Genomic DNA, 16,609 nt, shown 5'->3' with positions numbered 1-16,609 from the left:
TTTTATGAGAAAACAATTTAAATAGTTTAAAATTCCTAATACATTTCAATAATCACATATAATTAACATATGTCGTATTTTAAATAGTTTAAAATTCCTAATACATTTCAATAATCACATATTAACATATGACCTATTTAAATAGTTTAAAATTCCTATTACATTTAATAATCATATATAATTAACATATGACCTAATTAAATAGTTTAATCTTCCATGGGTGAAGTTAATATGAAGGTCTTATTATCAGTCAAAAACTCCTCATCAGATCTTTAATAAGGGCTCTTTTTGGTGGAGGGATATAATTGCTCTCTCTGACTTCTTCAGAGGAATTGCTAAATGTGATCTAGTTTCTGGAACATCTGTTCTATATTGGGATGATCTTTGGAATGGCCGAGTGAGAAGTGTTTCCCATACTCATATTTGTGCTCATGTTTTTGATAGGAATGAATCAGTTGCAGTTATCTTTGCCAAGCTTTTTGAGGATTGTTTTAAGTTGCCTTTAACTTATGATTCTTATGGGGAATTCTTAGAACTCAGAGAGGAGCTTGATGCCTTGACTTTGTCTGGACAATTTGGGGATAATTTGGAGCTTCATCTAGAATAAAGCATGCTATACTTCTAAAAGTTTTTACAAGTTGAACTTTGCTGCCATGCAACCCTCAAGGCCTTTTAGATGGATCTAGAAGACAAAGTGTGTCATGAAGATTAAGGTGTTCATTTGTGTAACATCCTGAAAATTCACGACAATAAAAATCACTAAAATTTTGAACTTTTTAAAACTTTTGCATCATGCTGGATGTTATGGTTGTTATTGCTTGCCAAACTATAAATTGTCACAATTGAAAATTTAGCTAAAGCTGTACAACTAAGTAATACTTATAAAATTAAGATATTTATTATTAAATATTTACACACAACAAAGCAATACAAAGAGAAGGTTAATTACTAATTTAATTTATAGGTTAAATATTAAATATTGGAACCATGTGACAAGTGTCATGACATCTAAGTAACCATGAAATAGTCGCCACTACAATGACTCTGTATATATAGGAGTGTTCCACTAGAATAATTAAATTAATATTTATAACATTCATCGAGTCTCTCATGGAATAAAATTGACTCGCATAAAATAATTGATCATGTAAATGAATTGAGCTTTATATATAAAATACATTTATGTGAGTGTTTAACTAAACATTTAGATCAATATGGTACCAAGTCTCAATTTACTTTTATGGAATAATAGATTAAACATGTCCATGTAAAATACATTGCTATACAAATAAATTCAACCAATGTGCAGTGATTCCTATAAATATCAAAGCATCCATGGTATATAGGATAATTTTGGGCGAAGTAAATTCAGTTGGGGTGTAACAAATAATCAAATAAATGAATAAATATTTAAATGAAATATTCAAATAAAAAATGTATAATGTTACATCTCAATTCAATTCCAATCTCAGCCACTTTTGCATATTAGCCCCTCCCCCTCCTTTTTCCTTTTTCTCTCTTTTCTCTCTTTTTCTAGCTAGAACTATTCATTGCCCACCATATGCTCGATTTGGGTCTGGCCCCAAACCGACCGCGCCGCATCCATCCCTCTGCGCCGCGCCATTCCCTAAATCGCGTCTCACCGCTACCATGCCCATGCGCCGCATCCGCCAGCGCCAGCCACGCCCGTGCCGCACCTCCAACCGATCTCCCAGATTCCCTCCAGGAAACACGGAGCTGCGCCATCGCCATCCCGTCGCCGTCGCGTCGCCACGACGGATAACGGCCACCACGTTGCCTCTTCGTCACCATTGTCCTCTCACCCATCTCCTCGTGTCACATCGTCCCTCGTCGTGCCCATCGGATAAACGGCTTCTCCTCAAGCCATCTAGCTGTGAGGCCTGCAACCCTAGCGCCACCATTACTCCATGGATCCCCAAATCCCCGAGTTAGTGAGAGAGGAGGAAACTTAGCCGCGTCAACCTCCCTAACCTAGGCCGTAGACAGCCATCGAGTGCGCCAGCCGCCGATCTTATCCTCCACGCCATCCTGGCTTATCCCCAAGCCAAGCCCCCATAAATACCCCATCCCTCTCTGCCTTTTTCCCTCGAATGCATTTCATCGAACACCTTGCGATCACTTTCTCACCACCGCTAGAGATCACCATTGCGAGGCTCCCCGGCCGGACATGTTGGGATACGGGTAGGCTACGATAGCATAAATCAAAATTTTCTATCGCGTAAACCAGGAACCATGCAAGTATTAGATCATAGATTGTTACCACTCGACGCGCGGTGCAGCAAAAGAAGACGCTGAGAAGTCGAAGGAACTCTCGCGAAGTAGCGCGCGTCGATGTAGAGGAAGTAGTCAATCGCACCGGCTCGACCTTGTCCTCCTCGTGCGTTCTCCTCGCCGTACTGCCACACCGATCAGCACCGCAAAACAGCGGCGCCTCTACCGGTATCCACACGTACAGCGGCGCCTCTAGCACCCGCGCGCGGCTAGGGTTTTGCTCGGGGAGGGAAGTGACGGCTAGGGTTTCTCATGTGATGCAATGCCTCCGCCGGTCACACCCCTCACGAATATATAGGATCCATCACTCGGGCCTCCAAGGCCAGTAGGACTCCTATTCGGATCCCTATCCGAATTAAGCTCATATTGGATCTCTATCCAATCCCCTTATTCTGGCCCATTAAGCGTGCGACCCTGTAGGTTCATATATACTCGGCTGTAACCCGAAAACTCCTTTTCGGTCAACGCGTCAACAGAGGCCCCTAGCAGAACGTATTGACCCACCGGGCATACATAAAGATCATATCGGCTGAACCTCTAGTGTATACTTGTATGAACCCCTTTGCCTCACGATATCGATTAAGCTCAAGGCTAGAAATGTGCCATCCTCTAATAGCTCAATCATTCACTCGAACCTATTGATAGATTATATAACTTGTGATTGACTCCTCAATCACCTTTGGCATGGCCATGCACTTTCATAATCTACAACATCGAGAGGCCCAGAGATATCTCTCCATAGGAGGGGCAAATCCCATTTTGATTATTCATATCCCACTACATGTTTCATAGCATACCCGAAAACTACTTTTATAACTACCCAATTACGGAGTAGCGTTTAGCAGTCCCTAAGTAAGCTACTACACATGTTGAGAACCATGATAATCTCAGGTCTAAGGATTCAACACTAACACTCAATGAGATCACTGATGACACAACACATATGGCTCTTGCAGTGTCTCATGTTGGGTCTATCCAACAACATGTTCACCAACATATGTCCACATTATTAATTTGGTATCTCTATACCATGATCCATGAGACATGATCATCAATTAATACATGTACTGATCATATAAACATATTTGTTCCACATATGATATTTGATCAGGGATCCTTTAGAAATAGTAACAAACAACATAAAGAGTCTCATGAAAGAATCACATATTCATTAACCAATAAGGAGTTATCTATTTCAAGGAACAACATCGGATAAATATGTAAACATTGTATGTGATACAATCATCTCTATAATTGCCTCTAGGGCATATCACTAACAGTTGGAGGGAGTGGAGGAAGAGCTGTGCTGCCGCCATTGCCATTGAGGGAGTCGAGGACCGCTGGACGTCGGGAACCACGCATCGAACACCTGCAAGCGTCGCCGACTGCTAGCCCCCCCTGTTTCGTCAACACTGAGCAGCGCACCGCCGAACTTCGTCATCCCGCCGTCTCTCAGTAAAACCTCGCTCCTATATTTCCTCCTAGTCATGTAGAAGCTAAATCCCCCACCAATTTTGGCGATTAGCGCCCTTCGGCGTCCCATCCCGGCCGCCGCTTCGCCATCGGCGGGCTCGCCGTGGGTAGGTCACCTCGAGCACTCTCCATCCCTGGGTACGATTAATGCCTATGGCTGTGCCGGCTCCAGTTTGTACTCTATACCTCTAATAGCTAGCACCGGCTCCAGTTTGTACGATTAATGCCTATGGCTGTGCCGGCCCGACCGCCGTTCCGCCGCCGGCAAGCTCCCCGTGGGTAGACTATCCCGGGAGCTCCCCTCTCCATCTAGCAAGAAAAACGAAATCCCCATACCCCGTAGATACTCCCACGACCACCAATTCAATCAGAAACTCTCCCTTTTGCCCTAGCCACTTGCAGCCCGAGCTCGGCAATGGTAGCCATGCCACGCCGCTCGCCTCCGCGTCGCCACGCGCCGTGGTCACCGGCGGGAGATCGCCAGAGCTGCTCCGCGCCTCCCCTGGCAGCCATCGGGTCACCCTCGGCCGGCCTTGCCGTGCGCGCCGTGTTCCCATGCTGCTCCCGCTTGGTCGGGAGGAAGAAGAAGACGAAGGTAGAAGACGACTCCTGGCCAAGTCGCTGACAGGCCGGGCCCACTCCCATTTTTCCCCTAGCAAAAATTAATCCGGTGGAAAAAAAAGGAACTCCAGGTCCCACCTGTCGGTCACTAGGGTTGTGGATATGTTTCGGATTAAAAATAAATGAATTATAAATAGTGCCTTTTTACAATTTCTTGGACTAATTCAAATTTGAATATTTAAACTAACATAACTTGCTCATTTTAACTCCGATTTGAGTGAAACTTGAACCTAAATTCATCTAATTTCATAACCTTTCCAATGGTATATAACTCACTATTTAATAAAATATATTTATAATTATTAAATAATTAATATCAAATGATTAGATTATGGTCAACTTAAAAATATGCTAATATTTGTTTCTAGCATGTTTTGTCACAATAACAACCATGTAAACTAAGTATAGGTAATGTCTCAAATGAATGGATGTATAGGAAAATGCTAGTACTTATTTAATATTCGATGGCCATATGATTAAACCCATGACTTATAGGTTATTTAAATCAAGTTTACCCTTGTGATTATGTAAATAAAATATGAATACACATAGATAAGTCTTTGACTTGTTTATGAGGAATAATGACAGAGCTAGTGTGATTAAATCACCTATACGGAACTAATTACTTAATGTCATGTCCCATGGAATAGTATATTTTTAGTTAGTAGTGAATCTTAAGTTGGTAAACAGTACCAACTCACCAAATCCACCTACATCATATATACTGTATAGCTTAGAGTAAATAGCTCATGCTCAGTAAATGATCTAATATTAGTATATTTTTGCACTCGCAATTACTGTACATTCCATTTAAATTATACGATGGACAATAACCTAGCTTTTGCATACATTAAACTACCGGGTACATGATAAGCACATATATTAGATAAATACTAATTATAAATCTTGACCTTCTGTAATTGATCGTTATGAGACCACACAGACAAATAATCTGCACCTATAACCTCACAGATCTAGCATATACTGCATGGATAATTATTAACCCATTTATAATTTATAATGACAAGTAAAATATGATCATAATTAAAATAATGCCCCATTGGTAAAATAATAATATAAATGATTCCCTCTGATTGCTTGTTTGATCCTAAATTGATCCATCCAACGACAGAAACCATTTTATTTAGATAGATGCATGTGTAGCCATAATCCTCCCCATAGCCATAGTTGATAGATAATTGAGCCATAGACATATAGTCCTGAGTATTGAGTTCTATATGTGAGCACCCCATAGTTTAAACTTCGTAGCACCTTACAATCCATTAGCAAACACGAGTAGTATGAACAGCCCTATGTTCGACCCCAACAATTAATTTTGCTCATGCATATTTGCTTGTTGTTTGAATATTGGTTTTTCTCGCGTATTATAGAAATTGTATATCGGTTAGTCGTGAGGCAGCGTATGTAGCTTCCAAAAGGTGAAGATTGATCAAGATAATATCAAGAATAAGAACTATCCCGAGCAGGCAAGTCATCACCCCATCCCTTGTGCATGTTGATCCCAATTGACATTGTTTTGTTTACAAATAAAATTGCATACAGTGATGAATATCCTACTTGTTATTATGCCATGCCTTTGATTATTGCTTATCTCATTATTCTCTTGTACCCATAATTACGTATGAGTCCCTAGTCAATTATGATAAATGCTTAGTAATGCTTCTTTAGATTCATGCATTCTTATATTTATCGAATGCTATATGCTTGGGAAACTACTTTGGGGAAGGTAGTTGAGATATGGAATGTGGAGACATGAGCGCCACATTGCCATGACATTGATGAGATGATTTGTGAAAGAAAGTTAAAACTAAACAAATGTTTTCGACTGGGGCGGCTGGTGGATTTGGGTGGTGTCCGGTAAAGGCTAATGCCATCCCTGGTCAGTTAAGGACCGATCCATGAAGTTAAGCATGAAACGACCCTAGTACAGCCGTACTTCTCGAATGGGTATAGACCTAGCGGAGTAGATAGCAGAGCGGAGGCAGTACCCCTGCATAGTGGTTTCACTTAGGTGTGTGGACGAACAAGCAGTCTGCTGGCTGATACCCGATACGGATGGCCAGAGACTGACTTGTCAGGACTACAAGACTACAAAGAGATACCCAAAAGAGGAAAGCATGGATTGGGTTCAACAACAGGATACAATGTTAGGCTTGCATGAGTTTTCCCCTCGGGAGTGCTAGAACTCCTATCACTACTAGAAACTTATGACGTCTAGAGTGCATGAGGACTCAAGTTCATGGAGCGGGTACTGTCAATGTGAGGTTGTTGAAAGGCTTTGCCGTGGCAAGTCTCATTCGTTGGGACGTAGGCTCATGTGTTGGGCAAGTCGCGGAGTACGGGTAAAGTGTACATCCACTGCAGTGTGAGTAAACCAAATCTATTCGAATAGCCGTGCTCGCGGTTATTGAGCACTGGGACATGTATTACACTTGGCTAGAGTCTAAATTCTTAAATTGATTGGGTGGGATGATGCATGATGATTTTGTACTGGTTGATCAACTTCTCGAGAGGCGGGAAGAGGTAGACCCCAGAAAACCATGACGACCAATGGCGGGAAGCTATCCTTGGGAACACAATGGATGGTGGACAGAACCGTCGCTGTTTAATGAACAATGGAGTTAAAACTTGATCAGTTTATGCTAGGTCTTAAGTTTATGAAATGGTATTTGAAAACTCAGCTTTACGCAAAGTAAGCATAGCCATGTCTTGTATTATCCTGTACATTATTGCATTTTGTGGGGTGGCTTGTTGAGTACTTTTGTACTCATTGTTGCTCTATATATATATATATCTTTTAGCAGAGTGATGAAGAGAAGCCCTTGTTAGTACGCTTGCGTACTTAACAAGATGACCGGAGTGCGGTTCCGTTCTAGGTCTCGTTCCCCAGTCGACTACTTGTGGCATGTCAACCGGGCCCTTGAATTATTTTGTCTTCCGCTGTTGTTCTCTGATAATTGTTGGCCTACCTGGCCCTAATGTAAGCACTTAACTTTCTTAGCCTAAATTCATTCGTGATATGTTGTGATTCGGCTATGTATGTGTGTACCAACTACTGATCTAGGGATTGGTACTGATAAACACAGAAGATTTCCGATTTTCAAAATTGGGGGTCGACAATTTGGTTGCTTTTTAGCGACAGGCTAAACACAAGAGACATGTTGGACATGAAAAATTGTGCCCCACTAAATGCTGACTTAACCTGTGTTTTGTGTTCACTTCAGTGCAGAGAAACTCTATTTCATATGTTTTTTCAATGCCCCTTCAGTAAAAGATGTTGGAGGTGGAATTTCTTGGAATACATCTTTGGAGTTCTTTCATATGCTTGTCTTGGCTAGTGATGCGGACATCACTACCTCGGATAGACACAACAATCCTCCAACGGTCATTTAAGGACAGATAACAAGAGCTCGTGCGCGACAATTAAATTTAGAGGTGAGCTCGTTCCTATGTTCTTCTTTGTATGAATTCGAGAATAGATTGCTACCTAATGATTATATTGTGATTAGGAACAATGGAGGGGACAAGGAGACACTTGGAGAAGGACTTAGAGCCATGGAGGATCATCGGGGACGTCCAAGTCAAGGTGGAGGCCCAAACCAAGTCGACGTCGGGTGTAATTCGGAGTCCAGGACCAGTCTGCACTAAAACGGGCGCCCAGGTCGCATACGTGCTCGGATTGGGGCGTTCTTTATATGGATGGAAAGCTAAGAAGATAACCTTTCCAATGGTTTTAGTCCCATGTCCAAATTCTTTCCGAGTCAACAGGAATTGACCGAACAATTTGACGTCCAGAATCTGTCTCGGTGCTGCGTCACCGTATTTGGGCCTTTGGCCCGTGTATCGTGTTGGAACCCATTAGGGTTGCGTCGAGAGGGGTTTGCACGACCCTAAACTCTATATATCAGTACCTGCCGCCATCTTTAGGTTTTTGGGTTTTACTTCGATTAATCTGTCGAGAACAGTTTCGCCGTTAGATCGGTTTGTAACTCGTGAGCTTAATCATTCATCTGCAATTTTGGTTGTTTTTCTATCTCGTTCTTGTTTGTGTTCTTCGATTGGCAAACAGGGATTTGCCTTCTCGGCGAGGTCATCCGCGTTTTGACACGGGTGATAACCAGAGGAGACGTGGTGCTGCGATTGCGGGGCCCAAGAGCGTGCGTGTTCAAGAAGCCGGATCGATTTGTGTCGCGACTCCACCCAAATCGTTGTTTATCAGAACTTTTCGGAAGATTGGGAACCCTAGCGCACATCAGCCAGACTGAGATTAAGAGGGAAGGGTTTCTTGGAGATTTGTTTCATAGCTTGCTGGCATATCTGGAAACAGCGCAATGGAAAGATTTTTCAGAACGTCAATCCTGCTTTTGATAGTTGGTGGTATGCTTTTAGGAATGATATTCTTCTTCATATGTGCAGAATGAATGGTGAACTTAGGCAACATGTTTCTTACTGGATACAACATTTCTGATTGCTTTGGGGGTTTGATCCTCTTATAATTTTTTGTTTTCCTTTTTGTAAATAACTTTCTTCTATTTATAAAATTACACTACTGGGCAAAAGCCTAGTAGTATTCATTTAAAGAAAATAAATATTTTAAAATTCCTATCACATATATTTAACATATGACCTGTTTAAATAGTTTAAAATTCCGATTACATTTCAAGAATCACATATAATAAACATATGACCTATTTTAAATAGTTTAAAATACCTAATGTATTTCAATAACCACATATAATTAACATATGACCTATTTAAATAGTTTAAAATTCCCAACACTTTTCAATAATCATGAAACTAAGGAGAATATATTAAAAATCAATCCAAATAGATGGACCTTCAATATACGCAAAATTTGCTACAGGACACGTAAAAATTGTGTAATTAGCTGAGCGACACCGCGAAAACGTGACACTGCCCAAGGCACTACAAAAACTGTGAAATTTGCCGTAGGACACTGGACGTATTATTTTATTATTTCCTTGCTTAAAGTGGTGAGAATTTTTTTCAAAATACCAAGATTGCCCCTGCGCATCACCACACACCAAAAAAAAAATCTCCATTAGGATGGTGACGATGAAAGAGTGGTAGGCCGGAGGGGCGCAACGAGCGGTGGCAGCGCCGGTGTGATGGGGGCGCGGCCGAACGGAGGAAGAGCTCGGCCAGGCATCGGCACTAGTGCGGCGGCGCTAGGAGAGCGCGGCGCGATGCGGCGATGCCGGCGGCCGGCCAGAGGTAGCCGCCGAGGAGCTCTTACGGCACGTCATGTCTAGCCACGGCAGCGTCGTCGCTGGTCAGCAAATCGGCGCGGCACATCCTGCGCCACAGGAAGATGTAGCACAGGGAGACGTACCACGGCGTCCGCTACCGCGATCTCCTCCGTGCACACCATCCAGGCCACACCCGCCGTCATGGGCACCACCGGCTGCTGCAACACCACCAACAGGGGGAGGGTCCTCGACAGGGAAGGACTCCTCATCGCAGTTGCCCTGTGCCCGCTAGGCCAAAGCTGCTCTCCTCGCAGCCACAGCTGCCCTAGCATTAGGCCGACAACGCTAACCGCGTCGGCACCACCTCCCCTCCTACTCTAGCGCCACCTCCGCCGCACCAAGTAGGCCCCATCCCCCGCGCACAACCGCGCTGGGTCTCCCTAGTCAAGGCACCGCACCGGCCCGCACCTCGCTGCACTGCCATCCTCGAGCTCGCTTGAATAAGGAGCAAATAGAAATAGAGAAAGAATGAGAGAGAGAAAAGATAAGGAACAATAAAGAAAAAAGAAAAAAATTGAAGGGTAGAATTGTACTTAAATAGGTGTTTCTCTCTCCAATTCTTTTGGGTATAATAAAATAATTCGACGGGTGTCCAGCATCTAATTATCGGTTTTTTGTTGTGTCCTTAGCAAATTCGCGTTTTCACGGTGTCCCTCAGCTAATTACACTTACATAATTTTTGCGTGTCCTGTAGCAAATTTTACCTTCAATATATTACAAATAATTTACATCATCCATACAACAAGCTTGGTCACTGTCTTCCTCACATACTTTCTCCTTGCTAATGTTCCTTCGCTATGATCGTTGCTTGAGTAAGGGGTGTCCTCCTTTGATAGGAGGATGCCCGGGTCAACCGTGACTGTGAACAGAGGTTGCCCCTCAAACTGATAGTAATTTTTGTTCAGTCTTATCCTTGACTCCGACGATTTTCCTTTTTCCTGGGAGAACCACACGGCGTCTTGGCTCGTCGAGCCCTTTCCCCTTCTTTGCTTTGCTAGACATGTCCTTCACGTAGAAAACATACGTTACATCATTGGCTAGGACGAATGGTTCATCTGAGTGTCCTACCTTGTTAAGGTCAACCGTTGTCATCCCATTGTCATCAATCGTTACGCCTCCACCAGTCAGCCTAACCCATTGGAACCGAAACAGAGGGATCTTCAGGGGACCATAATCTAGTTCCCATATGTTATCGATGACACTGTAATACGTGCTAGTTGTACCATCGTATCTCATGGCATCGATACGAACACTCTTCTGGTTCATGCTCTTTCTGTCTTGGGCTCTTGTGAAAAATATATACCCATTGATTTCATATCCTTGAAATGTCGAGATCGAGCAAGATGGTCCCCTCGCCGAGAAGGCTAGTTGTCGGTCAATCATCCCGTTACCCACGAGATGTTGTTGCAGCCAAGTGGGGAAAGTATAAATGTGATGGCGTGTAATCCAGGCATCGGACATGCTGATGTTTTTTGAGTGAACAATCACCCGGTGCTCCTCGACGTAAGGAGCTACCAACAAAGATTATTGCAAAACCGTGAAATGTGCTTTACGGAATAAATCATTGTCTACATTCATTATTGCTTTCCTGCCAAGAGTGTCCTTTCCCCGTACTCTCCCCTCATGGATTGATTATGGTACCCCGATTCGACGAAGGTCTTCAATAAACTCAACACAGAACTCAATGACCTCCTTTGTTCCATACCCTTTGGCGATGCTTGCTTCTGGACGAGAACGGTTACAAACGTACTTCTTTAGAACAGCCATGTACCTCTCTAAAGGAAACATGTTGTGTAGGTACACAGGACCGAGAATATCGATCTCTTTCACAAGGTGACATAGAAGATACGTCATTACATTGAAGAATGACAGTAGAAAGGTCATCTCAAAGTTGATAAGGCATTGCAACACGTCCTCTTGAAACGGTGTTGATGGTCGTTATATACCAATGACGACCATAAATATAACTAAAATAAAGGAGATTTAGCTATGCTTGCAATGCATATTTATTTTAGAATAATCTACTTCCACTTGTACTTGTAGTATTATTTGTTTCTAGGGATTAAGCAAATAAAATGGAGAAGAAATGAGGAAAACTCATCCTTAAGCAAGCTTAAGGATAACTCATTATCATGAACAAGTCTAAGATCTCCACTAGGAAACAAAGTCATGGAAATCCATTTATGCATGAGCCTAAGAGTTGGATTATGGATGTCATTGGTTCTAGGTTTCTTACAAATCGGTGCACCAAAAATATCTTCCCAAAATCTGTTTTTCTCAAAACCGGAAGTTGCCTTCTGAAAATCGACTCTGTTTTCTGGAGCAATCCCGAAACGTACGCTCGGGTGTGAGCTAACACTCGGTCCATCAGCGTCTCGTAGGCTTGAGGTTCCCGTCCACTAACAAGATCAAGATCGGCGTCGGTTAGGAGTAGCGGTTCAGCACCCGTATCCTCCATCGGCACATCGGCGGATGACCGATCACTTGACTCGTGTTGTTGACGGCTGGATTGAGAGCCGTACCCCTTGAACAAGCGAGAGTGTCGTTTCTTCATGAATGCAATAAGAGCAAGAGCACAAGGCAAAACTCGAGCGGGGGCTAAGCTAACACAAGACAATCTACGTGCCGGTTAGCCTTGCACCAAAGTAAGTTGTATATGCAAATGCAAATGTAGAACTCTAAAATGTGAGGCAAAGCTTGAACTAGCTTGGAATGAGCTTGAGAGCAAAAAGAAACTTTGAGAAGGAGTGAAGATGGTTTGAGAATGGGATGAACTCCTTCTACCGGCCATACCCTTTTTATAATGATCTACCAATGGCTATAACTGTGAGGTGGGACCCACTAGCCACTGGCACAAAAAGGGATAACCTGACCGTTGCTTCGGCCGATTCGGCCGAACCATTGGTGGGCCCAACTGGCCCCACATTCGGCCGTTGGACTCCAACGGCTACACGTGTAGGAGCCACGTTGATAAATGCTGCAAAATTTATTTCTTTGTGCTCAGAAAATTCATTGTCCAAATTTGTCTCAAATTTTAAATTCCTAATGCAATGTTTTCAGGAAATTCAAATATGCTATGAATGCAAGAATCAAATTGATGAAAATAAACATGAGATACATACCAACTTTACCTATTGGCGAGGGTGACGTCGATTTTAGGTCCAACGAGCAAGACCGTACCTCCAGCAATTTTAGTGCGAAGATTTTTTGTCCGTCTCTGGAGGTGAAGGAGCGGACGTCGTCTGTTTTACCCGCACACCTTTTTGTTCCTTGGTGTGGGCGGTGGTTTCCTGGGAGCCGGAGCCAAAGGCTTCTTGGCTCGTGCACCAGTTTTTGCCAGTGTCTTCCTTGGATAGGGCCTCTTCCTGGTTGTTTCAATCTGCAGGAATTTCTTCATGAAGACTATGAGGCTGTCCATCTCTGGTAGCTGCACTTCGACTTCTTGGATTTGCGGTGGGTTTGGCCCGTACCTGATCTTGACCTAAGCATTGTTCTGCTCTTGGTTTGAAGTCGAACTTCTCCTCCCTTCCATTGATGTGGAACCGGATGTTTCAAGCCCCCACATCAATACTGGCTTTGGCAGTACTCAGGAATGGATGCCCCAGAATCAAAGGCGTCTCCTTATCTGACTTCATCTCAAGTACCACGAAATCCACCGGGAAGAAGAAGTCCCGGACTTTTACTGGCACGTCCTCGGCGATGCCCGCTGGGTAGTAAACAGAGGAATCAGCCAGTTGGAGCCTCATTGGTGTTGGGATTAACACCGTATAGTTCAGCTTGTCGAAGACATCCTTTCGCATCTCGCTGACACTGGCCCCAAGATCGCATAAGGCATGGTCGAAGTGTTGGATCCCAATTAAGCATGATATTGTGGGACACCCCGGATCTTTCTTCTTTTCCCGGAGCCGATGGAGTATAGCATTGCTACACTCCTCCGTAAGGTTGACCATCTCCGTGGTAGGCAACGCCCTCTTGTTGTTCAGGATGTCCTTGAGGTAGCGGGCGTATGTTGGTACCCGCATTGCATCCACAAATGGGATGTTGATGTGGATCTTTTGGGTGACATCCATGAACCGAGCGGATTGCTCATCCACAGAAGGCTTCCTCTGGCGTTGAGGGAATGGCAGTAGCGTCGTGTCGCAGTATTCCTGCGGCGGGATCTTGTCCGGCTGCACCTCCTCATTTTCCTCGAGTTCAGTTGTGCTAGCAGACCGTGCCTCCTTGCCAGCTTGCCTGGTCCCTGCAATGTTAGAATATGGCGGATCCCGAGTGGATTTTCCTCCCCTCGTGGTGATCGCCTTAACATTTTCTAGGGAAGGTTCGGGTTGCATCGGAATCCTTCCCGTCTCCTTAGCAGGTACTAAAGCGGCTAGCTGCGCCAGCTGAGTCTCTATCCTTTTGTTGCAGCTCAGCTGGTTTTGGAAAGTGGAAGCGAAGCCTTCTCACTTAACATTTATGTTCTCAAGGACTTTATCATTAATGGCATGTTTTTTGTTTGTAGCATCAGTTGTTTTAGCTTGTGCAAAAACTAAGTCCATTAAGGAGGGCTAGTTCAAATTACCGTTATTGTTATTGCCGTTGTTGCCTCCTTGGTATAATGGCCAGGGCTGGTTCCACCCGTGGCCTCCTTGTTGCCGGTAGCCATTGTTCCCCATGAACATGGCTTCCTCACGGGACTCCGGGCAATCGTTCCCCGAGTGACTTGTTCTTCCGCATACCTTGCATGTGATGTGCGAATCCAATGCTTTGACGGTGGCCTACGGCTTGGCCCTCTCTTGATCGTCTAGTTTCTTCATCAGGAGATCCAGTTTAGCGGCAAGCATCTCCTTAATGGTGTGCATGCCACGATGATGGGTCTGGAGTCGTTCTTCGCTCCAGCCCATGTTGGATACCATCTTCTCAATAAGATCAATGGCCGCACGGACCGTCTTTAAGAAGAAGGCACCCCTAGTAGTAGCATCCAGGTGATCCCTGGACGAGGGAGTGAGTTCATTGTAGAAACTCTGCAGGATGAGCCAGTCATCCATCCCATGATAAGGACAGGCGGCTACATACTCCTGGAGATGTTCCCATGCTTCGGGAATCATCTCATCCCTGGTCTGCTGAAAACTTGATATTCTCCCGCGAAGGGCATTGGTCTTGTCCATCGGGAAGAATTTGGAGAGGAACGCGGTGGAGCATCTATCCCAAGTGTTAACTGTCGCCTAGTTCGCGTAGAACCACTGCTTTGCCTTTCCCAAGAGTGAGAAAGGGAACAGACATAGCCTCACGGCGTCCGGAATGACACCTTCTACCGTGTAAGTGCTACAGATCTCCAAGAATTGCTGCAGATGAGTGCTTGCGTCCTCATTCGGCTTGCCGCAAAATGGGCTTGCCTGCGCCATAGTTACCAGGCTGCATTTAAGGTCCAAAATAGTGTCTCCGATGTTGACAGCCGGGCCAACAGTCACATTGTCAGCAGACGGGGCAGCGAATTCGCGAAGGGTCTTCTCGGCCATGTTCCTAAAACTTGGTGACGCTTGGATGGATGGTTTCTTTTCGGAGAGTCTCTTCTATGGAGGGATGACACGAGGTTTGACGCTGCAGAATAAGGCCTCTGGATTCTCGTTAATGTATTTTGGTAAATTGAAACCAGTAATACACTACCTTGTTTTCACGACACAAGTGAAAACAATCAAGGTTAGCCTGCAAAGGACAGCGACTCATATAGAGGTACTATATATATAAAGTTATTAACTTAGTCATCTCATTATTAATCTTCCCCGGCAACGGCGCCAAAAATGCTTGTTGGTATTTCTTAACGACATTACTAGAAATATTCTTTCCTAGCAATGGCGCTAGAAATAGTCCTGGTATATTTATGGTTACAGAAGTAATTCGCAAGTGCACGGATATACCATTGTAGCATTTCACCCGGAAGTATTTCAAGGTATCGTATTTTTAATCCCAAGGGAAGATAATAAGAGTGAACTTTACTAATGCACTTTATGCATATATTACTTGTAATTGTCAAAGTCTAAGCAGGGGTTAAGTTTAATATAAGTGTAGAGTGACACGAAGCAAAGCTAATCAAATCCTCATAATAAAGTAATTCTAACTAAGTGGAAGAATATTTAGAAAGCACTCAATTCCTATACTTCTAACATACACTCAAATCCTAGTTTACATCTGCTAGTATACAATCGTGTGGCCAATACCCCCTAACAGTGCCCTCCTGGTACTTCGAGATACCACCCTGGGTTGCCAAGTTCCTTACGACAACTTGTCGTGGCCGTCCAACTGAGGCTAAATACGGAGGAGTACCCTCCCCAGGAATTTGTCTTAGGAATATATACTAATGTGGAGGAATACCCGTATTGAGCTATCACCATGAGCGGCCCACCTCTATTATCCCACAACATATATACCCAATTAATGATATCTTATAATCTAAGCACCACGCTTACATTACTAAATACTAATCTACACATGTGCACATGACATAGAGCAACCGATAATTCGGACATTAAACCCGCACCATTGCACCTCACTGGTAGGCTACCCACACAATCGGTACGACACATATATAAATTAAGATAAGGACTCAGACTAAACAAAGTACCAAAGATATATAGAGAAGAGTATTTCATTAATATCGAAAGTATTACATAAGAGAATACAAGAGCTGCTAGAGCCATACCGAAACTCTTCCGAAGACTCCGAGGACTCCGAATACTATTCTATTCTACTCCACTTAGCACTAAGATACTAGTACTAAAGTATGAAGAGGAATTTGAGCTTGCTTGAGTGTGTTAAGAGAGTGAATGAGCTCCTCCTTTTATAGGGTCGGTATGATGGTTACTATCATGCGAAATGTCCATTTTATCCTCACAACTGTCATTGAGAAGCAATCCTAGACGTCCACGTGGAGGGCTGACCTGACTGGACGCCGC

The 16,609-nt window shown here is 43.7% G+C and overlaps 1 non-coding gene across 1 annotated transcript; it reads left to right on the top strand.

Moving 5' to 3' along the window:
• The first annotated feature begins 14,702 nt into the window (after positions 1-14,702).
• On the top strand, positions 14,703-14,809 carry LOC112938867 (small nucleolar RNA R71). The gene has a single exon (XR_003242187.1). It is a non-coding gene; the product is annotated as a small nucleolar RNA R71 (small nucleolar RNA).
• The last annotated feature ends 1,800 nt before the right edge of the window (positions 14,810-16,609 follow it).

The sequence above is a fragment of the Oryza sativa genome, chromosome 4, assembly GCF_034140825.1.
Source record: "Oryza sativa Japonica Group chromosome 4, ASM3414082v1".
Taxonomy (NCBI): domain Eukaryota; kingdom Viridiplantae; phylum Streptophyta; class Magnoliopsida; order Poales; family Poaceae; genus Oryza; species Oryza sativa.
This window is presented reverse-complemented; position numbering and strand designations above follow the sequence as displayed.